General features: G+C 36.8%; 1 protein-coding gene across 3 annotated transcripts in view; it reads right to left on the minus strand.

Moving 5' to 3' along the window:
* Astn2 (astrotactin 2) overlaps positions 1 to 13506 on the minus strand; it is an 833116-nt gene that overhangs the window by 177602 nt on the left and 642008 nt on the right. The window lies entirely within an intron of this gene.

Raw genomic sequence — 13506 nt, forward strand, 5'->3', positions numbered from 1 at the left:
AAGTGGTACTGCTTGGAACAGACATCATTTCCCCTTTATTTCTGTGCTTACCTGTTCCCTTGTTCAAACTTCTTTTCCTGCACATTTCTTCATGTGCATCTTGACATGTGATTTGTATATGCTCCATGCTCTGCTTTGTCTTTCTTGACCTATACAACTAGTATTTCCTATCTCTGTGTCTTTGCCTCTCCTGCTTTTCTCTGTCTCAACAAATCTTTTCTAGCCATTTACACTCCATTTAAACAAATATTTTTACTTATGAGATCTTATTTTAAGTTCACTTTCCTTTCCCATTTTCTCCTGCCTTTTCCAACAGTATTATCAACTCTTGGAGACTAGGGGTTATGTCACCCATTCCTGTCTACCTCAGTGCCTAACACGAGTCTTGATGAACCTAAGACTCAGTTAAAGATGGATCTTATAAAACTTTGATTGGCTAAAACTATATTCATAACTCTATTCTAATGCCTCCAAAATTCTTAGGAATTCAAGAATTTCTAGGAAGCACCTGAGCAACTGCTTCCATAGGGCAAAAGGAAAACTGAGTAGTCAGGGCTGGAAACCTCATATCAGCTTCAAATAGAGAAGTTCTGCTTTTATTTCTCTAAGACCAGCTTTCTATATAAGATTTCCTAAAAAGATGGGGTTCTAAGTTCTATCAAAAAAGCTTGAAGATATAAAGTGATCTGAATAACCCAGAGGGTTACATTGAAATCACAGACTGTATGAATGGTGTCCTCCAAGATGTACCATGCTCAATCTGAGTGCCAAAAAAGAGAGATCCTGTACTAAGATACAGAGCTTAATTCAGACAGCAGCTTCTACCAAGCCTGGTGAAATCAAGGTAAACCCTTATCTCAGTGGGCACAGGTCCTGGGCACTGAGAACTGAAAGTAAAATGAGTTTTCTCCTGCTCCTGCTCTCAGCTTGCAGTGACATGCAGCTGATCTGGAAATGGGCTTGCCAATTAGAAATACAAATAAACGCAGCCTTCATTCATTACTCTCTGGGCCCTCCAGCCTGGGATCTGGGCTCCACCTTTTCTGTCTGGCTGTCAGCAAATGCTCATGAGCATCAGATCAAAGGCTCCAGGGGAGGAAGACAAGGCAAATTCCAGCTAACCAATCCTTTAGAGGGATTAAAGAAGGGTAGTTACTAAGATAAACAAAACAAGGCTGTGAAGAAGGCAGCCCAGCAGCTGGGGAGATGGAGACAGCCTTATACACAGGCATGTCAAAAGAAGATGATGATAACTTTTGAAACTGCAGGCCAGAGGAATAGCTTTTGGACAAGGGTGACTTCAAGCTTGGAAGGGAATAGTCATTTGGGGAGAAGATCAGGAAGGAGTCAGAGCTACAAGGATACTAGGAATCAGCCCACGCTGTGGTCTGCAGGTCAACAAAGTATGGCCCATGGGGAAATTCATCCCACATTTGTTTTTGTAAATAAAGTTTTATTGGAACACAGCCATTCACATTCATTAGTGTATTGTGTATGACCACAGTGGCAGAATGGAGTGGTTATAATAAAGACTCTCTATGGCACACAAAGCTAAAATGTGTCCTGTCTGAGCCTTTTCAGGAAAAGTTTGGCAACTGCTGCTCTAGACCCAATTAATATATGGCAATATGATGGATCAGTTAAAAAGTAAAAACTTTGGAAGCAAATAGGTTATTGATACACATGTATCATGAATCTCCAAGAGTGGAAAAATGGAGCCTCTTTTCTCCATATATAATATAATATATGTGTGTATATGTATATATTTTGAGGGCTTGGGATGTAGTTCAGTGGTAGGGTTCTTGCTTAGTGTGCATAAGTCCCTGGGTTCGACTCTCCACACACAAATAATTGAAAGAACATATTTTTGAATATGACTATCTAGTACAAACCCTCCCACTTTAAGTAAGGAGAAAATGCATCCCAGAAAAGGAAAATTACTTTCCAAGGTCACACAGTGAGTTAGTAATCTTCTCAGCACATAACTGCAATTCTGATAACCAATGCATCATCTGAACTACTGTCATTTCATATTTCAACACAGAGGGTATAACCCTCATTGTACCATGCCATGTGCATATAACTTAATTGGGAAGAAATGTAACCTGTTGCTGGGAGTAAAAATTCCCTTGATCAAAAAAAATTCATAGACATTGGATTAAAGATATAATTATCCATTTAACAATTATCCATTTGTAGACTTTTGCTATTCTGCTTCATAATTCTTTAGCCGTTTAAGTCCATCTTTCCTGTAAGTGGGAGTTAAAAGCCAAAAACTGAGGCTGAAAACTGTACCTACAATAGCAGCATAGAATTAATAGCTAAGCTTCAGGGCTAATTTTGCAAAAAGAGGGAAATCACTGGGTCCAACTCTTTTTGCCAAACACTTGAGGAACTGGAGACCAAAAGAGAGAAAGGGGCTTACCTCTAAGTCCCAAGAACATTTATTGATAAGATTCTTTTCCTAATGTTATGTCATGGCTAAGTTATGATTTAGATGAGAGTTATAGCAGGGATGCCCATTAACCATTCCATTACAATTATGAAAGCTAATTGCTTCTGATCCAACCCCACCCTGTGGCTAAAGTAATCTTTTCAAAAGGCAAGTCCTATAGTCCTAAACTTCCATGACATTATTTATACTTAGAGTAAAGATCAGAAGCCAAAAGGTGAGGCACAGACAATATAGGATCTAGACAACAGACTGATCTCTTGTCCTGCTCCACCTAGTTCTTCTGCCTTCAGCTATGATGACTTTTAAGTTCCTTGTATACACCTTGTATCTTTTTCTCCATCCTGGAACAGGCTCTTCTCTTGCATAATGCTTCCTTCCATCCCACCCTCAGCCCCTAACTTCTCTTGGCTAACTTCCACTCATCCTTCGGAACTTATTTCAAGTGCCAATTTTTCAGAAAAGTCTTCCATAAACTTCCCCCACTATCAATGTGTGTTCCATTTTCACATGACAGATTCTCATAGCATCCTGATCTGTCATCAACTATTAATGTATCAAGAGTATAAACTCCATGAAGACAAAGATAGTATCAGTTTTGCTGTTTCCTACATCGGCCTTACCCAATTTCAAGAAAACAGTAGGCTTAAAAACATTTTTTTTCAATAAAAGTTTGTGGAATATATGCTATGTTTACATACACTAATCACTATGCTACCTTATCAAAGCATCAATGAATCTAAAAGCCAGGATTTGGGAATTACAAGGATGACAACTAATCACGATTACAATCAAGATACAACCCAAGGTAAAATAAGCTTTCCCAATCCAAATGTCAACAGATGAAGGGCTGATCTTGTCTAGTTGTTCTGACCTCCTCTAGGCTTTCATTTAGACTCTTGCCATTGGGGAAAGGGGAGAGTTAGGTTAAACCAGGCTGCCTTTAACAGGCCAAGGATAAAGAGCATTTTCTGAAGAGACTTATCCTCTGTTCACATTTCCCATCCCTCTGAACAATGCGTCCAAAATAGGATCATGTCTGGTTTCAAGCCCGATTCAGTTCCAATGACACTACAACCCATTCATTTGAGAACCTGCCAAGTGAACTCTCTTTTTTCTCCTCCCAAATTCCTGCTGGGTATTATTTTGTTGCCACCAAAAAAAAATTTAAAAAGCCTCAGTTGAAGTGACAACTCCTTGTTGGGAGGGCAGCCAGGGCTTTTCGGCAGGAGGTGATGGCACTGCTTGCCCTCAGCCAGAAAACAAAACAAAGGCATCAGACGAAGGACTTCTGGGAGAGCCAAGGCTTCGCGGATGTTTGTTCAATATTCGGCAACAGTGCAGGGCGCTGCCTCTCCAGTCAGACAGGCTTGCTTTGGCAATAGGCTCGCACTTGAAGCATTTAAAGGCTCCACAGGGACCAGAGGGGCTCAAATTAGAAACGTTTAGGGAGGGGGGAAAGGGTGAGACTTTTATATCATTAAAGAATGGCCTTTCTTACAGCAATGGCCTCCCAGGAATTACTGAAACGGGCTCATTTCTTAGGTGGAGTTACTGTCTGCTGTTGGAGGAAAGCAGTCACTCTGAGGTCTGACTCAAGGATCCTCACAAATATCCTTAACAAAGGGGAAACAGGCGGCTGAAACACCATCAGGGAGGCCTGTGTTGCTGTGTTGTGCAACCCGACTTCTCAGCCTCACAGATGAAAGTCCAGCGTCATCAGTGTGTCCTTTATAAATAACAGTACCAGCCGAAAAGAGTCACTGTGAGGATTAAATAGGGAGCCTGGCACAGGTTAAGCCCTCAATTAATATTAGTTGTTATTGTTGTTGCTGTGGTTGTTATAATTATGTTGCTGTTATTGTAACAGGATGTTAAAATTGAAATTTCTATGGAGACACTATAAGGTAATAGAAGTAGAATCCTGAAGTCATGCCCCTAGATGCAGAACTTACAAAGGAGATGAATTCTAACTAGTTTCATAACTTTAGAAACCTCAGCCAGAACAAGGAAATAAAAAGAGATCAGAGTAAAAAGGAAGGATTTAGGGGATATTTTATTTGGAAAGAACTATGACCATGTTTAGAGTCAACAGCACCCTGGGCAGGATATGGAATATGCTATCTTCTGACCCCAAGTTTTGTGACAAGGACCCTCATGAGTGACACTTGAAGAGCTTGTTTGTTGTTAGCAATTGAAAAGATAGTGGACTAGGGTCTACCTTCACCTGTCAAAAGTTCTGGTGGCCTGTGTTAAAAGAACAGAAGGGGCTGGAAAGGTATTAGCACAAACTCCCAGAGGTTGCCAGAACAGAAATACTTGTTTCTCCTGGACCAGATGTGGAAACAGAGCTAGCCTGAAACTGTTCTGAATTCTGCCAAAGAAGAATTCTAACAGAGGGTGAAGTATCCCCACATTGGGTCTTTATAAAGTGAGCAGCCAGAGAAATAGGAGTTGGGGGATCCACAGCAACCAACCAAAAAAATTGCTATGGCCCAGGTCTTGGGAGAAGTCCCTAGTAAAGTGTATTTTATTGAAAATCCCTCTAAGAGAAATACATATTCATAGATTATTATGACTATTCTCAATTCCTACTATCAACTGAACCATTGACATCATCATTACCATGCATGTCATATTTATAATTTTAGTTAATATGTTAACATTAACAAAATGTTAAATAAATATCTGTCTTGCCAAGTAAACTTTTAGTTTCATGAGAACAAGGACAGTGGCCAGTTTTAATGAGCATCTGTATTCTTAGCACATAGTTCACTGTATAATATCACATACATAGGTAAGTATCTGAATAAATTAATTAATACATGAATGTGTGAATATGACTCATTTTCCCTTCAATTTTTCTATTTCTATAACATTTGTTAGACTCCAAATCCACTACTTGATCAATGAGTCCTTTCCATTTAAAAAAAAAAAAATGGTTCTCCCTACACCTGCTGTGCCCAGGCAATAACCCCAATCCTCACTCATTTCCATGGACTAATGGGTTTTCATGGGTGGAAGACTATTAAAGGTTGAGTGTGGTGGTGCACATCTATAGTTCCAGCAACTCCAGAGGTTCAGGAAGGAGAATCCCAAGTTCAAAGTCAGTCTAAGTAACTTAACAAGACCCTGTCTCAAAGTAAAAATTCAAAGGGCTTGGGATATAGTTTAGTGATAACCTAGTAAGAGTTTAGAAATCACCTGTTCAGAAATCCCCATCTAATGCTTCATTTACTACCAAATTATCCTCCAAGTTCTTCTTAAACACTTCTAAGCTAGGTGCGGTAGTGCACACCTATAATACCAGCAACATCAGGAGTCTAAGGAAGAGGATTGCAAGTTCAAGGCTAGTCTCAGCAACTTATCAAGGCACTAAGAAACTTAATAAGGCTTTATCACAAAATAAAAAATAAAAAGGGTTGGGGGCTGTAGCTCAATGGTAAAGCACCCTTGGGTTCAGTCTCTGGTACAAAAACAAAAATTAAAACCCCCAAAACCTTCTAATAATGTGGAACTTTTTAGCCTTCCAATTCATTCTGTGAAAGCTCTGTTAAACTTAGACTGACTTCTCATCCAGGAATTGCATTTCTCATCCTAAGTATCAAACCCAAACCCAGACTTATGTCCTTTATGCTGTCTGCATGTCTTATCTGCAGTATGCAAGCCTGTCCCCTACTTAGAGGTCAGGCTAAGATTAAACAGCCAACTAGGTGAGTGAAATCCCTGTCACAGAAACCATGGGGCATTCTGATAATGTGTATGTCTTATGTGCTATGAGTGTGCACATTTAGCAAACAGAAGTAACAATGGAGTTCCAAAATGAAGAGGGTAGGTTAACAAAACTGCCAAGAAAATGATCTCCTGATATAACCTACTTAGCTTTTTCCCTAAATACACAATCAATAAGAACAATTATAAAAGAGGCAGCTATAACACAGTGGCTAACTTGAGTTTGAATTCCAGCTTTTTCACTTTCCAGCTGGAAGATCTTGGACCAGTTACTTAACCTCCCCAAGGCTCCATTTTATCATTTGTAAAATGTCAATAACATGAGTACTTAAATCTTGGATTATTTAGGGATTAATGAGAAACAGAACTCAACGAAGAGTTTCCAGCTCTACAGTGTCAACAGCATCATCAAAGTTCTTTGTTCTGGCTCTTGGCCTTCATCCCACCATTATTCAATTCTTATGCATGTCTAAATCTATAAATCGTCCCTTGAATCCTATTTGGTGCTTTAACTAAGAGGAATTTCTCTTAAACCACCTGCTTTCTACCTATTCTGTAAACTGTGGTAGAATTTACCATTTCAAATCATAGGGAAGTCATTTCCCCTCTCCAAATATTACTTTTCTTATGTGTAAAGTAGAGATCTTAATTTCTCATTCAATGTTCTAAGACTCAAATGCTGTATTAGCTGATTTATACCTAAGATCTCATATGGTCTTCATTATTACCCTGCAAATTAGGAATTGTTGCCTCTAGTACCCATGAGGGAACTGGGGCTCAGAATGATAAATACCTGTCTTCAAGTGAAAGCAGTTACTCCTCTGAGGAAGGTCATACTCTCTGTGGGAGAAGAACCTCAGCCACTTCCCAGTAGCTCAGTAGTGGCTGATGTCTTGGCCAAAGTCAGAGACCAGTTAGCACTGAATCATAGTATTTATTTCTGCCTCCTGAGACAAGGTAGGCTGCGACCAGTAATGGGAGGCTGGGGGAAAAAACAAAAAGGCCATGTGTGATCTCCTGCTGCCCTCTAGTGCCCACTTCAGATGTTTGCTCTTGGGAAATTTGTTAGTTCTGATCCTTCCTGCCAAAGAATAATTAGTGTGTGCAAAGCAACTTGCTAGGCACTGAGGACCATAGGAAAAACGGTAAAGGCTTATCTAGTCTACAAGGAAAAAAAGAATTTAGAATGAGCCTTTGCAAAGAAGGCCTGAATATTCAGTGCCAGGCTTGGAGCTACTCCCTGGGACGGGGGTGAAAATATGAATTAAAACTCATTTCAATACTAGTGGTACTGAGTGTAGAGATTCCAGTTGGGAAGGAAAAGCCAAAGAGATGAAGGAGAGGCTGAAGATATATCAGAGAGTGAAGACAGTAGAGCAAGAAATTAAAGGAGGCAGAAAGAGGTGGCAGTGGAAAAGGAAAAGATACAATATGACTGTCAGATAGATATGAGTTTGAATTTCAGGTTTGGCCCAAACTGAACATGTGACCTCTAGGGTCTCTGTGTTTAGTTAAGCAAGTTGAGCTCTGTAAAGGGTAACAAGGCAAGAGGGCGAATAGGGATTGGATTCAGTCTCAGCTCTATTTGTCAAGTCTTTGCTCATTTAACTGAATAAAAGAGCAGGAGCATCTTTACCTAATCCATATAAAAGGCTAGCCACAGACCTGCATGTGACCGTGGACAAGTTAGTACACAAATACAAGTCTCTGTGTTTTTATGTATATAATAATAGTGACATCGGTGAAAATATAAAGTTAATTTAAGATAATTTGTACCTGTGCCAGACATTTAGTACACACACAAGAGATGTCAGTTCTTACTCTTTCTTATTATAACAATATAGTTGCATTTTTAAGATGCAGTGGATAAGTGCTTGAAACAGGGAGAAAGTAGAAAGGAAACACATTTTCCAGCCTTCTAGTCTTTGCTACACATAAGATATTGCAGATCTCATTGAATCCTCTCAACAATGCTTTGGACTAGGAATATTAGAATTTTTACAAGCATAATACAATTGAGAAAATAGAGGTTCTGGGAGGTGACATTCAGTCAAAGGCCATTAGTCATTCAGCATCTAATTCCAAAACCTCTTTTCTGTTCAGTGGAGGTCAAAGCATCATTAATAGAAGGACTGTCTTCTCTTCCCTGGGATCCAATTATTCCACTTTCCTAAGAACTCTGCTCAAAACTCACCCTGTCAAGGAAGGTTTCAGATTTTATTTCCTCCCCAATTCCATTTTCTTCTTCCAGTCACATGTAGAATTCAAAGGAAAATGCCCAGAAGGGATCATTCTTAGACAGGCTTAGGGAACAAGAGGTCTCTGAGATGCTAATGTCCTGCTATGGATGAAAACTGCCAGATTGTGCTGTTTGAACATGACCTGGAGGTAGGAGAACAGGCCTTCAAGGTTGGTTGCCAAGTTAAAACATCCAAGAGGGTGTGAACCTGAATGGGGTCAGCTGGAGGCTTTGGTTAGAGAAGCCCTTAGGAAACAAAACTGTCACCCTCAGCCAGTGAGGTGGTGTACTGTGATCACTGAAACTGGGGGGGAGTTGAGGCAAGAGGATTGCAAGTTCAAGGCCAGTCTCATCAACTTAGTGAAACCTTGTCTCAAAAATAAAATAAAAAAGTGCTGGGGATGTAGCTGTATGGTAGAGCACACCACCCTCTGACTGCTTTCATACTGGAATCACAGTCTCACTTTCATGCCTTTCTGTTTTTATCAAAATCCTAACAAGACACAGGTTAAAAGATCACCTTTAAAAATGTTCACAGGCATTTCATAACATGTTCAAGGGTGAGTTAATTCCTTTTTTAGCTCCCCTCTTTCCTATAGCTGTGCTGCTTGGGACAACAAGGACTAATGTGTCCATTCAACAAAAAGTAAAATTAAATTAAAACAAAGGGTCAAAACCCATCAGAAATTCCCTGTCTTAAAATTGTGGTAATCAGTAAAGTTAACATCAACAACTGCTACAATTTTACAGGAACACATTCCAGGCCAGATATTCTGCTACTTGTTTTACATGATCAAACTTGGTCTCAATAAACCAGAACATCAATGAAAAGTAGGTTTCATTAATGCTTTTTAAAGATGAGGAAGTGGAAGATCATAGGAGTAAAGTCAGGAGTCCAAAAAAGAGCTGGACTCCCACTCCCATCTGTCCTATTTCTAACCACTTTTCCACTATATTAAGTTCTCTCCTACTCTGCTACATCGCGAGAGATTCAGGTCTATGCTGTTATAAATTCTGGAATTTGAATAAACAATTCCTATTACTTCTGCCCATTACATCATGGTGATCAGCAATAAAACTCTTGAAATATGAATCTATGGACAATCAATACAGCATTGGTTGAAAAACTGTGATGCATCTAAATGGTGAGGTAGGTACTATGTACCAAAGAAAATAGAGAAACGTTTTATTATATATGACACACAGTAATTATAAATATAAATATAAAAATATATAAATATATATACATATATATACATATATAAATAAAATGGAAAAAACAATGTGCAGAGAATGTTTACAGTACATTTTTTTGTGTAAAAAAGAGGGGAGGAGTATATATATATATATATATACACACACACACACATATAATATAAATATGTATATGCATGCATATATGTACTTCCAGTTATTTTTTTTTTTTTTTTGATACTGAGGATTTAATTCAGGGGCACTTTACAACTGAGTTACAATCCCCAGAACTTTAATTTTTTTTAAATTTTCTGATAGGATCTCATTACATTATTTTAGAGTCTTGCTAATATGCTAAGGCTGCCCTCATATTCATTGTCCTCCTGCCTCAGCTCCCTGAGTAGCTGGGATTATAGGTGTGAGCCATGGCCCTGATCTTCTATATTGTTTTTCACTAAGAAATAATAAAAAGATTAACCAAACTAATAAAATGGTTACCTATAATGGGAGCAAAAAAGAAGAGACCAAGGCCAGAGTTTTTCAGTATATCTTATTTTATAAGTTTTAGCTTTGTGTTTTACGTAAAACACAAAGTTTTGCATAATTTTTTTAAAATCAAAAAGACATAATTATTTCTACAAATTATATATGAAGTAAAAGAAATAGATCTGACTCTACATTTAAGTATTGATAGAAACAATGGAGAAAATAATAGTTTCAAGTAGCTTTAAAATGTAGTATTCAGGCCAGGTATGGTGTAATCTCAGAGGAAAGAAAGAGAGAAAGAAAAAGATAAAACGGCAAAATAAAAAGAAGGAAAAGAAGAAGAAAGAAAATGAGAGAAAAATGTAGTATTTGGAAATTTCACTCCCCAGTACATCCCCTTTTCCAAATTATGATGTGTTCAGGAACAAATACCTCACAAATATCTCACAGTGAATTTCCAACTATTACATGTAATTATGATGCACCTAAAGAAATTTTAATGCAGTATTTGGGTGTTATATGCTTTGTAAAAAGTATTCAAAATAAAAGATGACCTGCAAATAAGTCTTCAATTAGATTAATGTGGAACACTGTTACTTTGAAGCCACTATGTGTATATTGTGTGGTGTTGCAAACAAGCTTTTATTTTATTGTCTTTAGGATTTTCAACATATGACTAACAATCTCAGGTATAAAGTCAAAGAAGCTAAGAAAAAAATCTGTGAACTGAAATTTCAATTTGAAGTCAACATTTCACAATTTTGTCCCTGAAAAAGCCTAGAAAAAAATGACCTTACTACAGAAAAGTGGTCCTAATGCTCAGACTCTGTTTCCACTGAAAGGAATAAAGTATTCTTTAATAAAAATTCCTGATCCAGTTCTGGAACAGAATGGTATAAAGCTAAACCCAGGATGTTTGCCGTACCAAAAAGCAGGTCGAAACCAATGGGGTCATTTCAAAAGGGCACAGAAAACAACCTAAAGTAGCTTACATCAGCCTTACATGAAACAATATGAACACTAAAGAGAATAATGATTGCAAGAAATTGAAATTTATCAAATAAATTGCCATTAATTCATAACATTACTCACAATAAATTCAACACCCAAAGTAACTAAGTAAATTAAAAAGTCAACAAAACTCATTGGTCACTATTAGCAATTGTTTGGAGATCAGCATACTATTTTGAAAAGTGTAACAGAATCAATTATGAATCATATTTTTATTATATGAACTGAATTTCTGGGCAACTGCATTTTTCCTTTTGGAAATATTGTAAATAATAAAGACAGGAAGAATGATAGAATTATAAAATCACTCTATTAAAATGTCTAATAAAACATTAGATCTAGACAACTATAATCAATAAATCCAAAACCATTAGGAGAAAGGCTAATGGGAAAATTTCTAGTGGATAGATCACACCAATAGCAACTGAAACTGCTGATCATTTTTATCATGACTAAAAGTACAATGAGACATTAAATCCTGGTCTGATGCTATACGCTTCAGGTGGTAGTTCTTAAATCCATGAATAGAATGAACTTATGAACTTGTACTAAGAAAAAAATACATCTTTATTTTCAGTTTCCTATAATTGCAACTTAGCATTTCTAAATTATAAATGCAACTAAAAGAATATAGTAGCAATAAAATTTTCTATGACTTTGATAGAATTTTAAATATTTGTATCACTTTACAGTTGTTACAAATATTTAAAATATTTATGCTCAACACTACTTAGAAATTCTGATGGATATCTCTCCACTACATCTTGTCATTCATAAAGGAGCACATATGTTGCTATATTTTTAATATTTTGATGACAGTATATTGATACGGTTTCTTTCTGTTGTTCTTGCTATGTATTTTCTTACATGCCCTTTGAAAACATTATTCAGAGAAGTGATTTTATCATTCCATAAAAGGATTCTAGGAACAAAAACTTCTAGGAACAAAAAATTCTCCAACTGATTCCCTAGGATAAAGGAATGAGTTAAACAACACCATGAGGAAACAATTGATTAAGTTTGCAATTTGGAAAATTCTAAAGGACAAATAAACCAATGTCTTCAACAAAAAAATAGTACAGGCAAAATTAAAGGACATAATCATTACAGATTAGGAGACCAAGTACAACATATAGGCATCTTGGTCATTATTTAAACATACTGACTATAAACAGATATTTTAAAGCCAAATTTTTATATTCAAATTTTAAAAATTTGAATATGAACTTCTAGATAGGATAATAACATTGAGATTATGTTTAAAATAATTATCTGTTAAAGGTACATGCTGAGGTATTTATAGGAGGAATGCTATATCTTGGATTTGCTTTTAAATATCCCAGCAACAAAAAGCAAATTGGGGATAAGCAATAGCTGAGGTGAAAATAGTAAAATATTGACAAGAAGCATTACTGAGTAAGGGGCACACAGAGATTCACTATAACATTTTCTTTCTCAATGTGTATACTTAAGATTTGTTTAGAGAAAATATTGAGACACCTTGCAGAAGGCTTATACAAAGTTGGTAAAGGCCATTATTGATGGCTAGTAGAATAAGTGGGATGATTTCAAATTTCTTATCATGTACTGCTTTGATTCTTTTTTATAATTCATATTCACTTGTATTTTTAAATACTATGTTTTAGAGCATTTTAGGGCTCATTGCAAAATTGAAATTCTCCATATACTCCCTATTCCTACACACACATAGCTTCTCTCATTATTGGTACTCTCACCAGAATGGTCTATCTGATGAACCTGCATTGACGTATCATAATCACTCAAAATCCACAATTCACTTCTCATTCTATAAGCACTATATATTTGGACAAATGTATAGTGACATCTATCCAAATGATAGTATCACACATAGTATTTTTACTGCCCTAAAAATCCTCTGTGCTCTACCCATTCCTTCCTTCCTCCTATCCCCAACCCTTGATAACCACTGATAAGATTTTTAACTTCAGAATGTTATACAGTTGGAGTCATATGCAGATTAGCTTCTTTTGCTTAATATTTATTTATTTATTTATTTATTTATTTATTTATTGTATTTTCATGACTTGAAAGTTATTTCTTTTTAGCACTCTATATGGTACACGGTCTGAATATGCCACAGTTTATTTATCAATTGGCCTACCAAAGGATATCTTGATAGCTCCCAAGTTTTAACAATTATGAATAAAGTTGCAATAAATGTCCATGTGCAGACTTTTGTGTTGATATGTTTTCAGTTCCTTTGGTAGATATCAAAAAGTACAACTACTAAATCTCATGGCAAGAGCGTGTTTTTGCTTTGTAAGAAATTACCAAAATGTCTTCCAAAGTGGATGTTCCATTTGGTATCACCAGCAGCAATAAATAAGTGTACCTGCTGATCTCTGTCTTG

Source organism: Urocitellus parryii, chromosome 4, assembly GCF_045843805.1.
Source record: "Urocitellus parryii isolate mUroPar1 chromosome 4, mUroPar1.hap1, whole genome shotgun sequence".
Lineage (NCBI taxonomy): Eukaryota > Metazoa > Chordata > Mammalia > Rodentia > Sciuridae > Urocitellus > Urocitellus parryii.